The 20,000-nt window shown below is 36.1% G+C and overlaps 1 protein-coding gene across 7 annotated transcripts in view; it reads left to right on the top strand.

The window, feature by feature from the left end:
- Window positions 1–20,000, top strand: part of gphna (gephyrin a) — a 194,389-nt gene that overhangs the window by 8,634 nt on the left and 165,755 nt on the right. The window lies entirely within an intron of this gene.

Here is a 20,000-nt window from a genome sequence, read left to right as displayed (position 1 = left end):
TTGGAAATAACATAGCAGAATTTTTGTTTTTGCTGATTTGAAATGAGTAATCTATTTGAAATTTCAGCAAGCAGTTTTGGAGATTTCAGGATTCCCCCATTCATTTAGAAAGGACTTGGATTTAGATGGACTGCAAGGAAGTGTTGCAAATGTGGCTGCAGTGTGAACAGACATTCCTTGAAAGGGACTTTAATTGCCCTTCCCTACAATCAAGTTTGTGTAACCTACTAACAACACAGGTGCGAAATGGGATAATACATTCTTTTTTGGGTGTTCAAAAGACATTTTGGTAAACTGACTGCCACAAACTTTATTGAATAATTCTTCATCATAATTCCTTCAAGTCCCAATATACCGGAAGCTGCTATCATTATTTCCTTTGTATTGTGACGCAGTTCCTAGAGAAACGAAATATTAAATGAAAAATCTCTGGGCATGACTTGTTTGGGCTGAATGGATGTAGTGAAGTAGGCATTTCTTTCAGAGAGATCGGAAAAGGGGTTTTAGAAGAGGTTTAATACAACCTAACAGACATCTCTTGCTCACCATTTCTGTTTGTTGTCAAAACTGATAGTCGAAATATGTAAGCCACGCACATTACCTCAAAATTACAGGGTCGGTATAAATTTGCGGGAGACTCGCGGAGCTCCCGCGAGAGGTCAGATTGGATGAGGCGCTAGATGGGGCGAACGAGTCACAGCAGCTCAAAAAACACGGGAAATACAATGGCTGCACTTGCAACAAAGAGAAAGCATCACTAGCGTGGGTCGCGCCAATAAACTAAACAGAGGTCCCATCGCATATACTTTAGCTGCATTACGCTCCCACACCTCATTTACTTTTGTTTTGGCTGCTGTAGGCTGTGCATAAAATACGGAAGTGCACGTTCGTCTTTGGTCCTGTCAGATGTAGTACGCGCATTCTCATTCCCATACAGCAGAGAGTGGGTATGTAGAGCTCCACCATGCGCGATTCAGAGAGCAGAAATTTGTAATCGCGCGACCATGTAGAGACATTTAGCTTGTTTATTGAAAGAAGTTGTGATCTGGTGCTATATATAAAATACAATTAACTTGACGTCAAGGGGGCGGGGAAAGCCGTTGGCGGGGGGGCGGGGCTCCCCCCTTATATAATGTTAGGGAAACACTGGAGCATATCTACTATTATCCATGGTTTCCGCTACATTCATTCTTCCATGGTGGGGCGCCACGCAAAAATTGATCCTGCCACAGCTACATTACAGCTTGTCATTAAAAACATTCAGTCGTGTTTTTTTTAAACTGCGCAAACTTTTCTGTAACTGTTGCAGTGCTCTGTGTTACTTAACCCTTACGTGGTTACGTGCTGACTGGCTGATTGACAGGTGCGTAATGCGTGAGGCCAGCAAACACGACGTATAGCCGTTTCACTTTACTTCAGGATGCATTAATACCACTCTGTAGGTCTATTGGAGACATTCAAAAGTATTCCTAGCAAATCTTATACATGTTGGAGACATACTTGTTACGTAAACGCACTAAATCGCACTTCAGCAGTGTTTATGTGACAGCGCACAAGAACATCTGCGCTTGAGCAGCGTATATTTGAGGGGGTGTGCAAGAAGTTTTGTGCACGAGCAGAGGAAATCGGTGCGCAAACAAAGAGATTCGCATGCTCGTCGGCTATTACATAAATGCGATCTCGACATTTGTCATTGAAATAACGCCACAGGTAGTTGGTAGATCTGTGTAAAAAAGGCCTGCCGCCACAGCTGGAAAAAAGAGGAAACACTGTTATCTGTCTAACTATACCAATGCTAATGAAAAATTTGCATTGACTTTTTGTTGAGGAATCAAGGGGATTGGTAATGTTTTTTTTCATTGCTGGCATTTCATTTATTATTTTTTTTTTGCCAGTTTGTTGCATTTTTACTATGGCGGAACGATATTGGAAAACAACTGACATTGTGATATTTAGGTTATTTACAATTCATATATTGTGATACAGTTTCCCCGCATGACTTGAATAGCTCTATTTGGAAATAATGAATCCTTTTAGATTACTCACTAGTGAGCTGCTTCTGCCTCCCTTGAGAGGATCTGCCTCCACCTTCGGATGCAGTTTCTCATGGCCGTTGTGGTGTCAGAGCATGTTAGCACCCTTGTGAAGTCTATCTCTGTGCTAACACTCAAACAGCTCCCCAAAAGTTTACACTTCAAGTCCCTTTAACACCTCCTGAAACCCTCCAGCGGTGAAGGAGCAGACACTTCAATAGCAATTGGGAACTCATGTGCCAGACTTAAAGGCAATAGAGGACCTTGTGTTTGAAAGACATGGGCCTCTGCCAAGATCTAATCTCAGCTGAACGTCAACAGTTGCCATTAATAAGCCTTAATGAAAGATAGTTCAGATGTCAGTCCCCAGGTATCGTTCCGGAGCCATCAGTATTGAATTACAGCAGCATAATTTCGCAGGTGTTAGAAATTCAGACAAGATCAGCCCCGGTGAACGCTGATAACGAAGCATTCTGGTCAGTGATTACCGAACGGCCTGTGTTAGATATCAAGTCAAAGCTTAAGTTGCCTTTATGTAGTGGCTTATGCGAATCTGCGAATGATATTTTTGTGGATTTATGCTCCTCGTTCTCTGACTGTAGTTGCCCTTTGGGAATGTAGAGGATAAATGACTTCAGCTTGATGTATGTATACATTTATGCCATTCCAATGTTCGCCGTCTCTTAGCTTTCTCCATAGAAGCATAAGGGTGTATTATTTGTGTGTATTTTTGAAGTTCACTTTCATTTTTCAAGGTAATCGAGAATGTTGAAAGACTTGGATCCTACAGTCACTTAATGTTAGGGATGTGCGATATCAACTTTAAATTATATCACAATATTTTGTGGTGTTTATTGTAGGGCTGCAGAATACATAAATTACCATTATCGCGAAATTAATATGCAGTATCCATATCGCAGGTTGGTTGAATCTGACCAAACCGATAGGGCTTTTACCATGTCTATCCCCACTTCTCCCATAGGTGCTTTTAGCTGAACCTAGCACTGAAAATAAACACTAATGTCAGGAGACAAGAGAGGAAAATGACAGCAGCCAATCAGAATCTAAATTTCCACCAAGGTTTTCAGTCATTCTTAGCGTTTTAAAGTTTGGACCTTGACTTAGTGTTTTTAGATTTCGTCGGAAAAATATCTATCACTTGTTTATTAGTGTTGTCAAAAGTATCGTTTTCGGTACCATTTGGTACAGAAATTTTAAAAATAGCTATTTTCCGCTAACATTTGTGTGTGTTCACATGCTCAACAGAAATGACTGTGATTGGCCATAAAGGTTATCAATTCACCACTCTTTACAGCTGTTCAGAGTGGAAAGCAAATATACACGGACATGAAGCATTTCAAAGCTGGTATTCAAAAGCCCTCAAATGATAGCAGGAAAGGACTTTATAAAAAATTCAGTATTGATTGGTACCCAACTTTTGACAACACTACTGATTACTTTAGTATGATCATTACATGAATTATTATTTTTAAAATTGCTGATAAAATAGCATTTTAAGTAATACATAATATCTTACGTAAATGTAAGTAATCTCATAATCGCAACCCTCATCAACAAAATTGCATATTTACCCAATATCACACAGCCCTACTTTATTGCAATAATGATATTAATGGCATTAATTCAAATGCCAGATAAAAGGCCTGTAAAAGTATTAATTTTCATTTTTTTAATTCTTATTTTTAATATTTTACAAAAAAAGGTCTTCAACCCTGCTCCTAGATGCCCAGTGTCCTGCGGAGCACAACCGTATTTAAAAACTGAAGCAGCTGGTGAAGCATTTCAGGATCATATAAAAAGACAAGCAGATGTGCTGAAATAGGATAGAAATAAACTTTACAGCACAGTGGACAAAGTTTGAGACCTCTGAAATGGCATACATTGACGTGGTATTTCTGTTTCATTCATACTGGACATTAGAGGGCGCCCTCAGACAAAATCTCCATATATGTTACATAAGAAAATACATGAGGTACTGGAAAAATGCAGGACAACAAATAAATTTAAGGATTTGAATTTTGACTTATTTGCGTCTGTTGCGTTGCTTCACTCTCATTTGTGAATTCTCTTGCGGTGAATCATGGGATGGCATAGTGTGCATCTGATGCACTTCAGAATCTCGCTGGAAGTTGTAGGTTATTCGAGTATTTCTTACATATTGTTTTTCGAATTCTGTGATTCAGACATACTACTTGGCTTGCATACTGATTTTAGCATACTATATAGTATGAAAGCATGTGATTTTGGACTCAGCCATCTGCTTGTTAAGTGTGACGTCACGCTAAGCGGCTTCCGGGTCCTAGTGCTATATCAAACTGTAGAAGAGACTCAACAAGTGGTAATAATAAACGTTTACAAGGCGCTGTAATACTTTCGAAAATCATGATCGCAATATATATAAATATATCCATATCCATGCCTAATATCCGATGGCCAGAAAGGGATTCATTTTTTATAAATTTTAAAATGTTGGTATTTGTGATACAGCAAGTCCAGAGACCGATGTGTACACTATGATTTTAAATAAAATTCACTTTAAAGTATGATATGACTAAAAGTGGTCAAAAATAAATATTTTCTCAATTCAAGTGATTAGCGGCTTGGACCCGGACACAGTATTACATGCGTCACCGATACGTCACAACTTAACAAGCGGATTTTGCATATAATAATAGATAAATGAGTCATCCATGAAAGCAATAAACGAAAGCTTGTGGCAATATATGGATTATTTTTACCATTTTTAAAGCCATCCTAGGTATTTTATAAGCATCAAGTATATTTTAAAGCAATGCTAATTTACTTAGCCTTTATCACTCCATTAAATACTATAAAATAACATGATTTCTGTGATATTAAACCCTGTCTGATCACATGAGTGTGTTATTTCAAACACTCAACTGATGCTATATAGTAAATTTTGACTAAATGTAGGTTTTATCGTTATTATCACGATAAGTAAAATTTTTAATCGGATTTTTAATCATATTTTAGCTTTTTTTTTTTTATTTTTTTTTTTTAATAAATTTTTTTAACCATATTGCAAACAGTAAATTATCGCTCGTCCCTACTTAATACTATGTAATTCCTGATGTGTGTTGCCATAAAAAAAGTTCTAAACCACATACTTGCAGTTGACGTTTTAGGTGTAACCGACTGTCATTCGGAGCAACCAAAGAAAGTGATGGAAATGGGTTCTCATTTCAGTAACCGCATTATGCCGAAGGTATCTTCAGTTTAGCGGATTATTAATCTATTCCATCGAGGGATTTCTGTCCAGATGTGGGCGAGATGAAATTGCGTGCTCATGATAAATCCACTGCAGTTGTTATCTGCATATGTTTAGAGCTCAGATCTCTCAGCATGGGCACAAGAATTTCTTTTTGAAGCGGATTATCTTTGAAGCATCTCTCTGCCGTTTAGCTCGCACTGAGATATACTTAATGTAAGTCTCACTTATAGTGTAACCCCATGGCAATGATGTATTCTTTGAAACGCCTAAGGGGCCCACTTAGTCCAGTGCAGAATTGAAATAGAAGGTTCTGTGCACAAGCACAACACACAAATTCACAGTTAAATGTTGGCTAGCTCATTTTTAAGCAACAAATATTCTTTGTTATGGCCTTAATTTTACATAAAGAGATACTTTAATGTGAAGTTTGTGGTTATAATGGCTATTAATTTCCATATATGCTTGCATACTTGCGTATTACAGTATGCTTGCAAGTTATTGCAAGTGTTTCTCATTCTGACTAGATATTTTGACTTAGGTTTGTTTTTAATTTATATTACAAATACATATGCATGTTAAATTGTTCTTATTTACTTTTTTTCTATAACGTAAGTATACATACATACATTTTAAAAATAAAATTGTTAATATTATTCGCATATAAGTGTGAATACTCTAGAATGTAGAATATATATTCTTTCTCTTTGCAACATTTAATTGAGAATCAAAATGCTAATTTATATTAAAAACAAATTAGGGCTGTGCGATGTGGGCAAAAGAAACTTATCACAATTTTCTTAAACAATATTGCGATTTTCAATTTTAATCACAATTTTGACACGCACAGACATTTTACGGTAGGAATCTGAAACCTATTTCCAAAGAAAAACAATTATATCTATCAAAGACCTGGGATGTGCTGCCGTATTCCATGCGCACCCAGTTGAAAACATGTCAACTTTTTAAAAAGCCGCACCGCAAGTCATGTAACGAACTGACCGATCAGCTTCAAACACTGTGTGGAATCTGCACATTTCAGGAGACTAATTACCTCAGACGAACACAGAACGCCCAAAGTAGGGCTGCTCGATTTTGGGAAAATCATAATCACGATTATTTTGGTCATAATTGTAATCACGATTATTCAAAATGATTATCAGTTGAAGTCAAAATTTTTTGCCTTCCTTTGAAATTTTAAATATATATATATATATATATATATATATATATATATATATATATTATATATATATATATATATATATATATATATATATATATATATTTCCCAAATGATGTTTAACAGAGCAAGGAATTTTACCAGTATTTCCTCTAATATTTTTTCTTCGGGGAGAAAGGCTGTTTGTTTTATTTTTGCTAGAATAAAAGCAGGTTTAAATATTTTGAAACCTATTTTAAGGTCAATATTATTAGACCCCTTAAGCAGTATATTTTTGATTGTCTGCAGAAGAATCTACTGTTAATGACTTGCCTAATTACCCTAATTAAGCCTTTGAATCGCACTTTGAATCTGAATGCTTGTATTTAAAAAAAAAAAAAAAGTAAAATATTATGTGACGTCATCATAAAGATAAAGATAAAATCAGCAAAGATAAAAGAAATCATTTATTAGAAATGAGTTATTAAAACTGTTATGTTTAGAAATGTGTTGAGAAAAAAATCTTCTTTCCATTAAACAGAAATGGGGGGGGGGGGTCGCTAATAATTCAGGAGGGCTAATAATTCTGACTTCAACTTATTTTCCTCCCTGTAAATAATGGAAATAAATACAATAGAATAAAAATATAAAACAAACTGTACTCAAAGCATCTTCACTGTAAGAAAAACACTTTAGCTACAAAAGTGCTTTTAGTCCTTTTCATGTGAAGCTGAGCTTTGCAGAGCAACAAATGTGTACAACTGGAAAGGGGACGGTAATTTGACGCAGTAACAGTTTATCTCGATTAATGCTTTTTCACAATCGTTAGAAGCCGTAATCGAAACCGGATTTTTGATTAATTGTACAGCCCTAACCCAAAGACCCAGTTCTTTTTCATTTGCTCCAAAAATAAAACTTGTATAAGAGCTGCAGCAATGTTTTGTTAGTTTTTCATCCTCTGAGAAAACGGTTGATGGTCGGCTAGCAATGTCAAAGGATCACGAGTGCAAAGAGCGTTGAAAATACTAAAGTAAGCCACCTGCTTTACATTTTCCACATGATTTGCGACACTATATGACTGACAGGGCTTACAAATTACCTGGTCATGCAATACATCAGCCTTGTTGTATCCAATGTAATCCCACACCACAGATGTTGACTTTTTTTTGGGCACCAAGTCCTCCTGTGCTGAACTCATCATCCCTGTTTATGTAGGCTATTTGTCATTAAGCTCATTAAGGCAGGCACAGCCATTTGAATCTTTTGCCTCGCGACTTCAGGTCTCATTCACTTCCGTTCATTTTTAGATGTTAAAAACCGCTCGTTATGCTGCTTGATGTTGCAAACTGATATTTTCTTATATTATTCTGCTTTGTCTGTATAATCATGCAAACACTTGTTTGTAGAGCAAGTAGTTTGACCGTTTTCTGCAGTTTATTATTCCTAGTCATTTCTCCCATAGGCAGCTGAATCAGAAGTTCTAAAACAATCGCAAAACCGAGCGCACTTCCGCATTGAAGAATAAGGTCAATACCTTGAAAACGGTTATCGTTCCATGCCTAGCTGTGTTATGATTGGTTCAAATAGTATACTGCGGGAGGAGTGTCAGTTGGGAGTGCGCAAACAATTGTGCTGTGTAGATTTAGAGTTGTGCAATTTAGAAATCGTGCATGTTCAAATCGTGATTTCGAAACTATTTCAATGAATCGCACAGCTCTAAAACAAATTCTAACAAAAATAATCAAATTATTAATTTTAAATAATTGTTAAATAAATTTAAATGTTAAATACGAAGAAGGCGTCAGCTAGAATGTAAGAATTACATTATTATTAACAAACTATAGCAAAGGTTACTAAATACTTAAATATAGATTTATCTTTTAATTGTTAACTAATGGAATGTTTACTTCCATATTCTTTTTTTTCCTGCATCCATTTCATCAAGACACTTTTCATATTAATTTCATGTTTCACTTCTCATATTAAAGTCATGAAACATACACTTTACCTTTTTTTTAACTGAGTTGCATGATATTGGACCTATTTACTATATTACATTTATTACATATATTACATCATTTACATATATTATTTACTATATTAACACTTGTTTTGTATAACGGTAATATAATTTCCCATTATTAACATCAAGTGAAACCATTTACTGTTTTATTATTTCTCAAGTTTCCCTTTCTATTCCTTTCTTTCTGTTAAAATGTTAATAAATAGCACTTTACACTCTCAGTAGTTAATAGTGTAAATACTTTATTTATTCTTTATTAATGATGATACAAATCAAATGTTCCCTTTAGTTTAACAACAAAAATCCTATAGTAAAAAGCTAATGTTACCAAAATAATAAATCATATTTTTATTAATTACACGTTTATTTAAGACTTGATTTCTTTCTATTTTGAGGGAGACCTGGGTGAGCTCTCTCAGCGTACCGCTTCGCTATTGGTTGAGCTGGTGATTGACAGTTCTCTTGTCCTGTCACAGTGTGTTCCAGCAGGATTGGCTCCAAGGCCTGCCTCTATTACCACACCACGCGCTCCATTCATAAATGCGTAATGGCTCATGAACGTGTTGGCTCTGTGTCTGTGTCCTGCTGGGGATTTGGAGCAGTGGGAAATATGATCCAGCAGGACATTTATACCATACCGTCTAGCCTATGCTTCACTTCCCACTTCCACTCAGAGCGTGTGAACTCATTGCAGACAGTGTATCGTGTCTTTTGCACACACATGGCGTGTATGACTTCATAGAGCCATGACAAGCCATGCGCTTGCATCGAAGATGCTGAGTTGTAGTAAAGCATTTTAGGATATTTGACTTTTTATAAAATGTTTGATTAGTCTAATGTACAAATAAATAAATGCAGTTAAAGTCAGAATTATTAGCCCCCCTTTAAATTTTTTTTCTTTTTCAAATATTTCCTAAATGATGTTTAACAGAGCAAGGAAATTTTCACAGTATGTCTGATAATATTTTTTCTTCTGAAGAAAGTCTTATTTGTTTTATTTCGGCTTGAATAAAAGCAATTAAAAAAACACATTTTAAGGTCAAAATATTAGCCCTTTTAAGCTATTATTTTTTCGATTCAGAACAAACCATCGTTATACAATAACTTGCCCAATTACCCTAACCTGACTAGTTAACCTCATTAACCTAGTTAAACCTTTAAATGTCACTTTAAGCTGTATAGAAGTGTCTTGAAAATATCTAGTCAAGTATTATTTACTGTCATCATTGCAAAAATAAAATAAATCAGTTATTAGACATGAGTTATTAACTTATGTTTAGAAGTGCGTTGAAAAATCTTCTCTTCTTTAAACAGAAATTGGGGGAAAAAAATAAACAGGGGGGCTAATAATTCTGACTTCAACTGTATATAAAGTACACGTTTATACACCAGGTTTCACAGTTTTATTCATACTTTGATTGTTTTTACTAAAGGATATGTTCATGCATAATTTGCTTGATTATATACAATGACTTTTTTCCCCTGAAGTATTTAATGGGAGATTCCAAACCGTAATCCTAACCCTCTTTGAGAATATTATTAGTTGTTTTCAACCTAATGTCATCTGTGGAAGGTTTCCCTCAGTATGTCAACACAAAAGAGAAATGCTTTTACAGTAAAACAGGAACATTTGCTTTGCAGGCAGAAAGTTAAGCTGAAAGTGTCAAAAAACTTCAGAAATTTTAGGATATTTGGCTTTGAAAGTTTTATTAGTGTAATGTAGAAAGAAATCCTAAGTACACTTTTAAATGTTTCTTTTGTCACACATTATCCATGTGTAGATTTCAGTTACAATGCAGGCCTTTTTCTCTTTTTTTTCTCTCTCTTGCACTGAACCATAAATCTACACTTCAGCTGGGTTTTTAGACGCCAAGTTTCACAGAGGTCTCATATTCTGAAGGTTTTTACTGAAGGATATGTTCATGCATAATTTGCTTGATTATATACAACATTTACTTTCCCGCTTTTTATTTTTCCCTATTCCTTTTTTCCTGCATCCATTTCATCAAGACACTTTTCACATTAATTTCATGTTTCACTTCTCATATTAAAGTCATGAAACATACACTTTAGCATTTTTTTTTTACTGGAGTTGCATGATATTGGACCTATTTACTATATTACATTTATTACATATATTACATCATTTACATATATTATTTACTATATTAACACTTATTTTGTACAATTTGCATAATTTGCTTGATGATATACAACATTTTATTCTGCTTTTTTCCCTGAAATATGTAGTGAGAGATTCCAAAGCCCCCTCTCTTTGAGAATATTGTTGGTTGTTTTCAACCTAATTAGATTAGATTAGATTAGATTAGATAATGTCATCTGTGGAAGGTTTCCCTGAGTATGGAGAGGCTTTAGTAAAATGCTACAGTAAAACACTAACATTTTTTTTTAGCAGGCCGAAAGTTAAGCTAAAAGAGTGTCCAAAAAAAAGCTGTCAGAACAAAGATCAAAGTCTCGAACTTCAATTTGTATATTTCTGTAGTAAAAGAATAATAATTATTATATTATTATTTATTTTATTTATTATTATTATTATTATTAATATTATTATTATTATTATTATTGTAATAGTAATAACAGTAATAATGACTGGAGTAATAATTTAATTTGTAACTACATACAATAAGAAAGCAGTTATTTAAAGTATTTAACACATTTTTTTACATTTAATAAATGCCGCCTTGATGAACAGAATATTAAAAAAAAACTGACCCCAAACTTTATATATACACACAAATATATACAGTTTATTATTTAAAAAAAGTATGTTCAAATGCTGAGATCAATTTCATTATGACATTGTATCAGTCTAACAAGACATAATTCACATCAGATTATGACTTTTATTTCAAAGACCTCGTGCCTCTTTTCAGTCCTTAATGATCAAAAAAATGACCTTTGCCCTCCTCTGTCCCATGATGCCCTGAGAGTCGGCCTTGAATCAGTGGAGTCTTCTGACTACTGATTAAATGGAACTCTGAAGGGGTTCATGGCTGGTCATATATTTATCACATGCTTAACCATTAGAGTTCAGAGAGCAGCCCAGATCACGAGATGCAGTCAAAACGCACACACACACACACACACACACACACTCACTATTGTGCATCATTCAGAATCAAACAGAATGCTTTTAACATTACTCAGTTTTGAATTTTATGCAGATTTGTAGTAGGAGTGTTTCAATCCATGATTTAAATGGCACATACAGGAATGTGTGTGAATGCTTACATGCATATACACTAGAACACTGGCTGAAATACAGCAGTATTTGATGGTTAGCACAGCAGAGGCTGAAAATGAGCACGATAATGCTCATGCAGTTTTAATCGGCCTTTAATCATTACTCTCATTACACTCCTCCACTGTCAACGGCACCCTAAACACACACATCCGCACAACGCTAGACACATGCAACGCTGAATACATAAGAGACTGTGTGCTCATGGAATAGCTTGTGTTAGCAAATGTAGGATCATTTTATGGGTTTAATTTTGTTCTTTATAGTGTTGCCATGATACCAACATTTTTGCTGTATTGTACACATATCAGTAAAATGCAAGCGGCAACCTCCCGCTCTCTCTCGGGAAGCCAATACGGAAGTAACTGAAACTGCAATTCATCAAAATTCCGCTAGTCCTGGCTCCATAATAGAGCAAGTGGCAATTGAGCCCACTGTTAGAATGGCCAACTTTACAACAGAAAAAAAGGTGTTTACAGCCTGGTACAAAGAACGATTTTGGTTCATATAGCTATTATTACCCTCCATGACAACTGTGAGGGGGGTGAATTTTTTATAACTCATCCATTTCCTTTATATTAGGTTATATTAAGTTTGCATAATTAAGGGCGTGGCCACTTGAGTGACAGCTAGGTCTCGCTGGTCGCCGTCACTTCACCTCAGCTGAATCCGGCAGATTAGCCACTGATCTCGGCATATTCATCGTATTTTTGTTTTGTTTCATGTGGCTTTACACAGTCAGCTGCCTTTTGGACTTATTTCTTACAATTATCAGATGATATGGGATGCTGTGTGCACTTAATTGTGCTCACAAACCATTCACGTGGCCTCGTTTCCCATGTGAGTAAAGTTATATACTTGTATACCATCTCTATAAATGTATTTGTTTGATTTAAAATCATTTATCATTAATATTTTTCTTTAGACCCGTAAAGCACTCCGAAGTGACAGAGTGATTAGCTGTAGAACTCTAGAACAGTCATCTGAAGCGTTGTCATACACTGTTATGCTGGATCAATAGTCTTGCATTTACTAACACACACACACCACAACCACATCTAAAGTGTTTGGAAGTAATTCGCGTTTTCCTCCTGTAGAAAAAACGTCATAAGAAGATTGTTTAGTGGCTCACTGTATACTACAGTGTTTTTAAAAGTCTAAACACTTTATGATAGTTGTACAGCCAAGCACATGTGGTCAGAACACAAACGAGTCGCAGTAATAAGTATTAAGCGTTTTCTCCCAAAGGTAAAGTCCTGTCTGCCAGGTCTAACAAAGTGCCAGCAGGCGTCTGTAGCTCCGCCCACTCTCCGCCTCTTTGCCCTTGTTTGGTATCCCCGCCGTGGGTGCGATGACGCGCGAACAAAATGGCACACGGTTGGGCGCACCTACTTGTAGCGTCTTTTGCAGTGTTCAGAAACCTATGGGTGCTCACGGATGCTCCTCCATATATTTTACAGTCTATGGTACATAGATCTGGGTTGGTAGCGATTTCAGTACTCTACTAAAATTATTTACATTTTGTATTTGAAAATAAGAATGGTAATTGTAAAAAATGGTAAAATTATTGTAAATAAAACTATTAATTTACATAAAAAATGTATTATACTTAAAAATGGACATTGTTTTTACTTTCACTTTGACCATTTTTGTTGGATAAATGTAGGATGTGATTTTCTCTTCTTTAGTACATCCCCAAATCAGAAAAGTTGGTCCAGTATGGAAAACGCAAATAAAAAGAAAGTAGTGATTTGCAGATTTGACAATACAACAAACATTATTTAATGTGTTCCTCATGATTTTCATTGTGTGTGTTTTTTTTTTTAAACACATTCTAGTTTTTCTAGTTTACAGTAAAGCATTTACCACTTTGTAATGTTGCTATTCTTTTTTACAACACTTAAAAGGCGTTTAGGGACTGAAGACACCAAGTGATGAAGCGTTTCAGGTGTAAATTTGTCTCATTCTTCCTGCAAACAAGTCTTAAGGTAGGCAACAGGGTCTTCATTGTTGCATTTTGTGCTTTTAAAATGTGACACAAATTCTCTATTGCAGACAGGTCGGGACTGCAGGCAGGCCAGTCATGTAGCTAAATCCTGTAATGTGTGCAGAAAGTGGTTTTGCATTGACTTGAATGCAAAAATCCTTGATGGTACACTTGTTGAAATCTATCCATGATGGGTGTCGCTGGAAAAGATGTCTTCTTAAGATGTATTTACAAAGAAATTAAGTTTCAAAACCTGAAATATTTTCAGTTCATATTGTCTGCAATAAAATACAAGCCTATATAAATTTGGAAATCACTACTTTCTTTTTTTATTTGCGTTTTATTTGAGTCCAAAAAAAGCTTTCATTAAAAAGTTTAAATAATAATATAAAAGTACTCATACACTGATTATTACACACATTTTTTCCCAGTTATGGGTTGCAGCTGGAAGGTCATCCACTGCGTAAAACATATGCTGGAAAATTTTTGGTTCATTTTGCTGTGGCAACCCCTGATTAAAAAAAGAACTAAGCCGAAAAGAAAATGAATAAATGATTGAAAATGTTTTTTTCTAACATTATAACCTCAAATCCACAGTCTAGGGTTGTCGCAATACCATTAATTCATCTTATGATACTATACCAGCTGAAGTATCATGATACCAAATAGTATTGTGATTACTGTAATTCATAAAGAAAATTGTCAGGAAGACTATAGATAATGTTACGATGGGTCTACTTAATACTTTTTCAATAATAAGGGAATTATGAATAAATTTATTTGCACGTCGCTTCACCTAAATGTATTCATTCTTTTTGTTTATTTTGTAGACTGACCAACAAAAAATACATTAAAATAAAGATTGAAATTATACCAAATGAAATTTGTTACGAACAGAGCATTTTTCCAACAAAATTAGGCTATATGAGGTGGTTAAAACTTGTTTCAAAGTTTCCTGTTGCTGTTTTGGGTTTTACATCTATTGTTCTTTTTTTTTTTTCAGTCTTATCAGGAAAGAATCCAAAGTAATTCAAAATTTCACTTTGTGTGTCGTTCTTTTTAGGAGATTGCTGTGGTTGTTGTTGCTACTAAATCATATTGACAGGAACAGAAATGAACTGATTCAGGTGTGCGTTTGAAACGTCAGAAAACATCAGAAAACGTGCAACCTTAAAGGGCTCCAGGTGATAGACCATTAATGACGATACTACCGTTTACAGACTACATTGGCACCGCCAGTATTTTGTAGCCAATGTATGTCAAATGATTTAAATGTTTGAATCACCAAATAATGATGTGAAACACCAACACAATCTCACTGCAATTGGTAACTTTTTGATTTAGTGGCTAATTCCTACGAATTCGTACGATCTAATTCGTACAATTTAGTACGATTTGCTCATCCTCCAATGACAGTTGGGTTTAGGGGGCGAGGTTAGGTGCCACGCCTCCTTTTTAAAATCGTACCATTTCGTACGACTGAACTCGTACGAATTCGTACAAATTAAACACTAAACTGTCAAAACGTAAAATACTTACGTTTTCTCGTGAGATCAGGCTGGAAACACATGTCTAATGCTTGTTGGTTAAGTTATATTTATAAAGTCTGCATGTCAGTCTGTCTACACTGAAACTTAACATCTAAACTAAAAGCAGGTCGAAGTTGCCAGAGTAGTGTACATGGCAGGTGTAACCTTAACAAAACTTGGGAGTTTTAAAACAAAAACGGCACCATCACATCAAATTTGAGCATTCTGTCTTTGCCATCATTAATTCCTAGCTTGCTTCCATCACTTATTTTCATGCATTGACATGAAATGTTGTTCAATTAAACAAATCATCCAATCAGAGCAGTCTCTCTCAATGATGGCCCTCATGCCAATTCGTGAGGAATTGACCGAACTGCTGAGTTGAGTCCAACCAAAGCCAACATGTGAAACACAACAAACACCTGCCTGACAGATACTAACTGAAGGCCTCACATTGGCCAACAGCTCATCTTCGGCTTGGTGCGCCACAAATCTTACCGGTAACAGGACAAGTGGCAGGTCTGTTGCTGCAAGACTTGGCCTATACTGCACAGATCTATTTTGACAAACCTGATTTTTTTTTTCCACCCTGCCTGTTGATATTGTGTAGATGTTGTGCTATGCCAAACATCACATTATGTCACTCCCAACACTTTGCATGCACCCAGTAGCATACAGTATAATAGAAGTTGTATTCCTATAATGAACTGGGTTTTATAAAGAGTGCTTCCAAATCATTCATCATCACTGTATGAATTTATGATCTTTTTGTGAGATTTACTGTTTTATCTTCAAATAGGTTATTCACGTGAATCGTGCACCCAAAAAGACTTTCAAACTACTTCTTTAAAATGAGCTGAAATAACAAAATTCTTTTTTGGAACAATTTAATTAATTTTTTTTTTTGTTCAGTCAAAACCAATTCACTTAATGGATTTGTGTTGGGACAACCTGGATGAATTGTGTGGAACCCTGCATTTTTTTCAGTGTATAGATCTGTAAAAAGGGGTCTGTGGATGTGCGAAGAAATTAAAGGGGTAGTTCACCCAAAAATGAAAATTCTGCTATCATTTACTCATCCACCACTTGTTCCAAAAGTGTTTAAGTATCTTTCTTCTGTAGAACACAAAGGAAAATACACTCACCGGCCACTTTATTAGGTACACCTGTCCAAATTTCTAATCAGCCAATCACATGGCAGCAACTCAATGCATTCAGGCATGTAGACATGGTCAAGACGATCTGCTGCAGTTCAAACCGAGCATCAGAATGGGGAAGAAAGGTGATTTAGGTGACTTTGAACGTTGTATGGTTGTTGGTGCCAGACGGGCTGGTCTGAGTATGTCAGAAACTGCTGATCTACTGTGATTTTTCATGCACAATCGTATCTAGGGTTTGGTCTGAAAAAAAGGAGAAAATATCCAGTGAGCCGCAGTTCTGTGGGTGTAAATGGGAAATTGAGCAACGTGTGAACGGCACAGCCTACCTGAGTATTGTTGCTGACCATGTCCATCCCTTTATGACCAAAGTGTTCTATCTTGTGTACTATCTTCTGATGGGTACTTCCAGCAGGATAAAGGCTGGTTTAAACTTCTGCGTCGAGTGATCGCCGCGACCAATGGCACATGCCTCACGCAGTGCTGTGCATTTATACTTCTGCATGCTGTTTGTGTTGCTCTGCAATAACACTTCTAAAAAGCTAGCTGGCAGTGGGTTTTTATATTCATCTGAGTCGAGTTTCTTCACTGGTGTTTTGTTTTTTTGAAGCTACCTTAATGTACAAGTAGCTAAAACTCGCTCATTCTGAGGTGGAAACTGGCGGACTTGCAACAACTTTAACTTTGTTAAGGTAAACATAAAATAAAAGTTTTCATCTGGAGCTCCTTCATGGGACTCGGCACTTGTAAACACTCACTCCATTGGATTCCGGCGGTTCTCACCCCCGCCCACACTCGTCAGCGATATCAAGCCGACCAATCACAGAGCTTACGCTTGCCGTCATTGCAATGTGCAGTTACATTTTATTGAGAGGTGCACATCAGCCACAGTGAGGGGTATGCGACTGCGCGAAGGCTGCGCCGGAGCATACGCGTGCGCTTGATGCAGAAGTATAAATCAGCCTTCAGGTGCCATGCCATAAAGTGCGAATCATCTCAGACTGGTTTCTTGAACATACAATTAGTTCACTGTACTGAAATGGCCTCCACACTCACCAGATCATAATCCCATAGAGCACTTTTGGCATGTGATGGAACGGGAGATTTGCATCATGGATGTGCAGCTGACAAATCTGCAGCAACTGAGTGATGCTATCATGTCAATATGGACCAAAATCTCTGAGAAATATTTCCAGTACCTTGTTGAACCTATACCATAAAGCAGGGGTCGCCAATCTCGTTCCTGGAGGGTTTCGCTCCAACTTGCCTCAATACACCTGCCCGGGTGTTTCAAGTATACCTATTAAGATCTTGATTAGCTCATTCAGGTGTGTTTGATTAGGGTTGGAGCTAAAATCTACAAGACACCGGCCCTCCAGGAACAAGTTTGGTGACCCCTGCCATAAAGGATTAAGGCAGTTCTGAAGGCAAAAGGGGGTCCAAGCTGGTACTAGTAAGGTGTACCTATTAAAGTGGCCGGTGAGTGTATACTGAAGAGTGTTGGGAAAAACAACCATTGACATCTGTAGCATGTTTTATTCCTACTATTGATGTAAATGGTTGCTTTTTGCCAACATTCTTCAGAATAACTAGTTTTGTGTTCAACAGAAGAAAGAATTCAAATTTAGAACCACTTCAATGTGAGTAAAAACATTTTTGAGTGAACCGTCTATTTAAATGGTTCTGATTGGTCATTGCATTCCGGTGTTTAATAACCATGTCTGATAAATACAGTGCTATTGATGTACGAGCAGTCACAGCCGTCTTTTTGTCTCTATACCTATACATTTATAAACAGCTATACATTAAATACAGCTTGTTGTGCTGCTTCATGTTGCAAACTGATCTTTTCCTATTATATTAGTCTACGTTTTACTGTATGTATAGTCATGAAACTCTTGTTTGTAGAGCAAGTAGTTTGACCGTTTATTTATTCCAGTCATTTCTTCCATAGACGATTGAATCAGAAGTACTAAAACAATCACAAAAAATGAGCACTTCCGCATCAAAGAATAAGGTCAATACAGAAAGAAACGCTGCTTAAAGAAACATAGTGTGTTATATTCATAATTACAAGCATGTCACTGCTGGCGATGTGAATGTGAACACATGTTTGGATTCAGGGATTTGTTGTGTTCTCAACAGACCAGCTCTGCAGAGCGAGGCCTGACACAAATCATATTGTTTTCTGTTGGAAAAGCGCTTCAACATTTTTAGCTCCAGGTTTCTAAGCTGTTCATTTTAAATGTTCATGTTTGCCTGTCTTATATTACAGCCGTACATATATTATTTATTTAAGGTTTGTGTTATTTGAAGGAGTGTTTCAGAGTCTCAGAAAGCTTGACAATAGTTCCAGTTGAAAGGTCCAACTTTGTGAGTTAAGAAATAGAATCTCTTTTCAGCTGAACCTTTTTTTTAGATACGCCCTCAGATTTCAATAACATATTTATTATTTTAATTTTATTCTAAAAGTAAGTTTGTTGTTGTTGTTGTTATTATTATTAGTCATTCATTCATTCATTCATTTTCTTTTTGGCTTAGTCCCTTTATTAATCTGGGGTCACCACAGCAGAATGAACTGCCTATGAATCCAGCATATGTTTTACACAGCAGATGCCCTTCCAGCTGCAACCCATCATTGGGAAACATCCACACACACTCATTCACACACATACACTACAGACAATTAAGCCTACCCAATTCACCTGTACTTCTTGTTTTTGAATTTATATTACATGTTATGAATAATATTACTCTAATATTTTAACTTTTTTTTTAAATAATTCAGAGACGCATGATCCTTCAAAATTTTTTGCTTGTTTATTTAAATATTAGCTTTTTATATCTAATTAATATTTTTAAAAGTTTAATAGCATACAATACTAATAATAATCATAATACAATAAGAGTTTGTTTAACTTTTTAATCTCTATTTATCTGTCGCCTGAGTGTTTTTTTCTTTCTTTCCTAAGTGATTAGTGACAACTTGAGTGGGCCAGCTGAAAGAAAAAAGGAAAGCGCTTATTGTTGATGGCTGAACAGCTCGGTTATATTCCGGGAACACTTCTCACAGCGAGGTAGAAACTGTATCAGTAACAGTACAAGAGGCCCATATGGTGGAAACAGACTGTGTGAGAGAGAGAGAGAAAATCTGCCAAAGTGTCTCTGTAATGATCTCTTCTCTTAAACATGTCTTCCCATCTGAATGTGCCTGTGTTCTGTTGGCCCGTGTCTGGGTGAATAATTTAACTCCAGCCTTATCTGGACACAGTGTGACTGCGGTGTCTCAGATAATAGAATACAGACATTAATCACAGACCCCTCACCCGCGGATAAAGGAACCCCCTGCCATCGCTCTTGCGCTGCTCATCAAATGGACATGCTGCTCTTTACGCTTCTCTAACCTGTTGAAGTGCATATTTTGGAGCTCATATATGATATGTTCATATATCATATTAGTGTTGTTGCGATATTCAAAACTTTACTTTCAAAATCTAAATTTGATGCCTTAAAGTCTTAAATACTTTTGGTAACACTTTACTTGAAAGGGGTGTTCATAAGACTGTCATGACATCTTTATAATCATGACAAGCCACG

Source organism: Danio aesculapii, chromosome 17, assembly GCF_903798145.1.
Source record: "Danio aesculapii chromosome 17, fDanAes4.1, whole genome shotgun sequence".
Classification (NCBI taxonomy): domain Eukaryota; kingdom Metazoa; phylum Chordata; class Actinopteri; order Cypriniformes; family Danionidae; genus Danio; species Danio aesculapii.
This window is presented reverse-complemented; position numbering and strand designations above follow the sequence as displayed.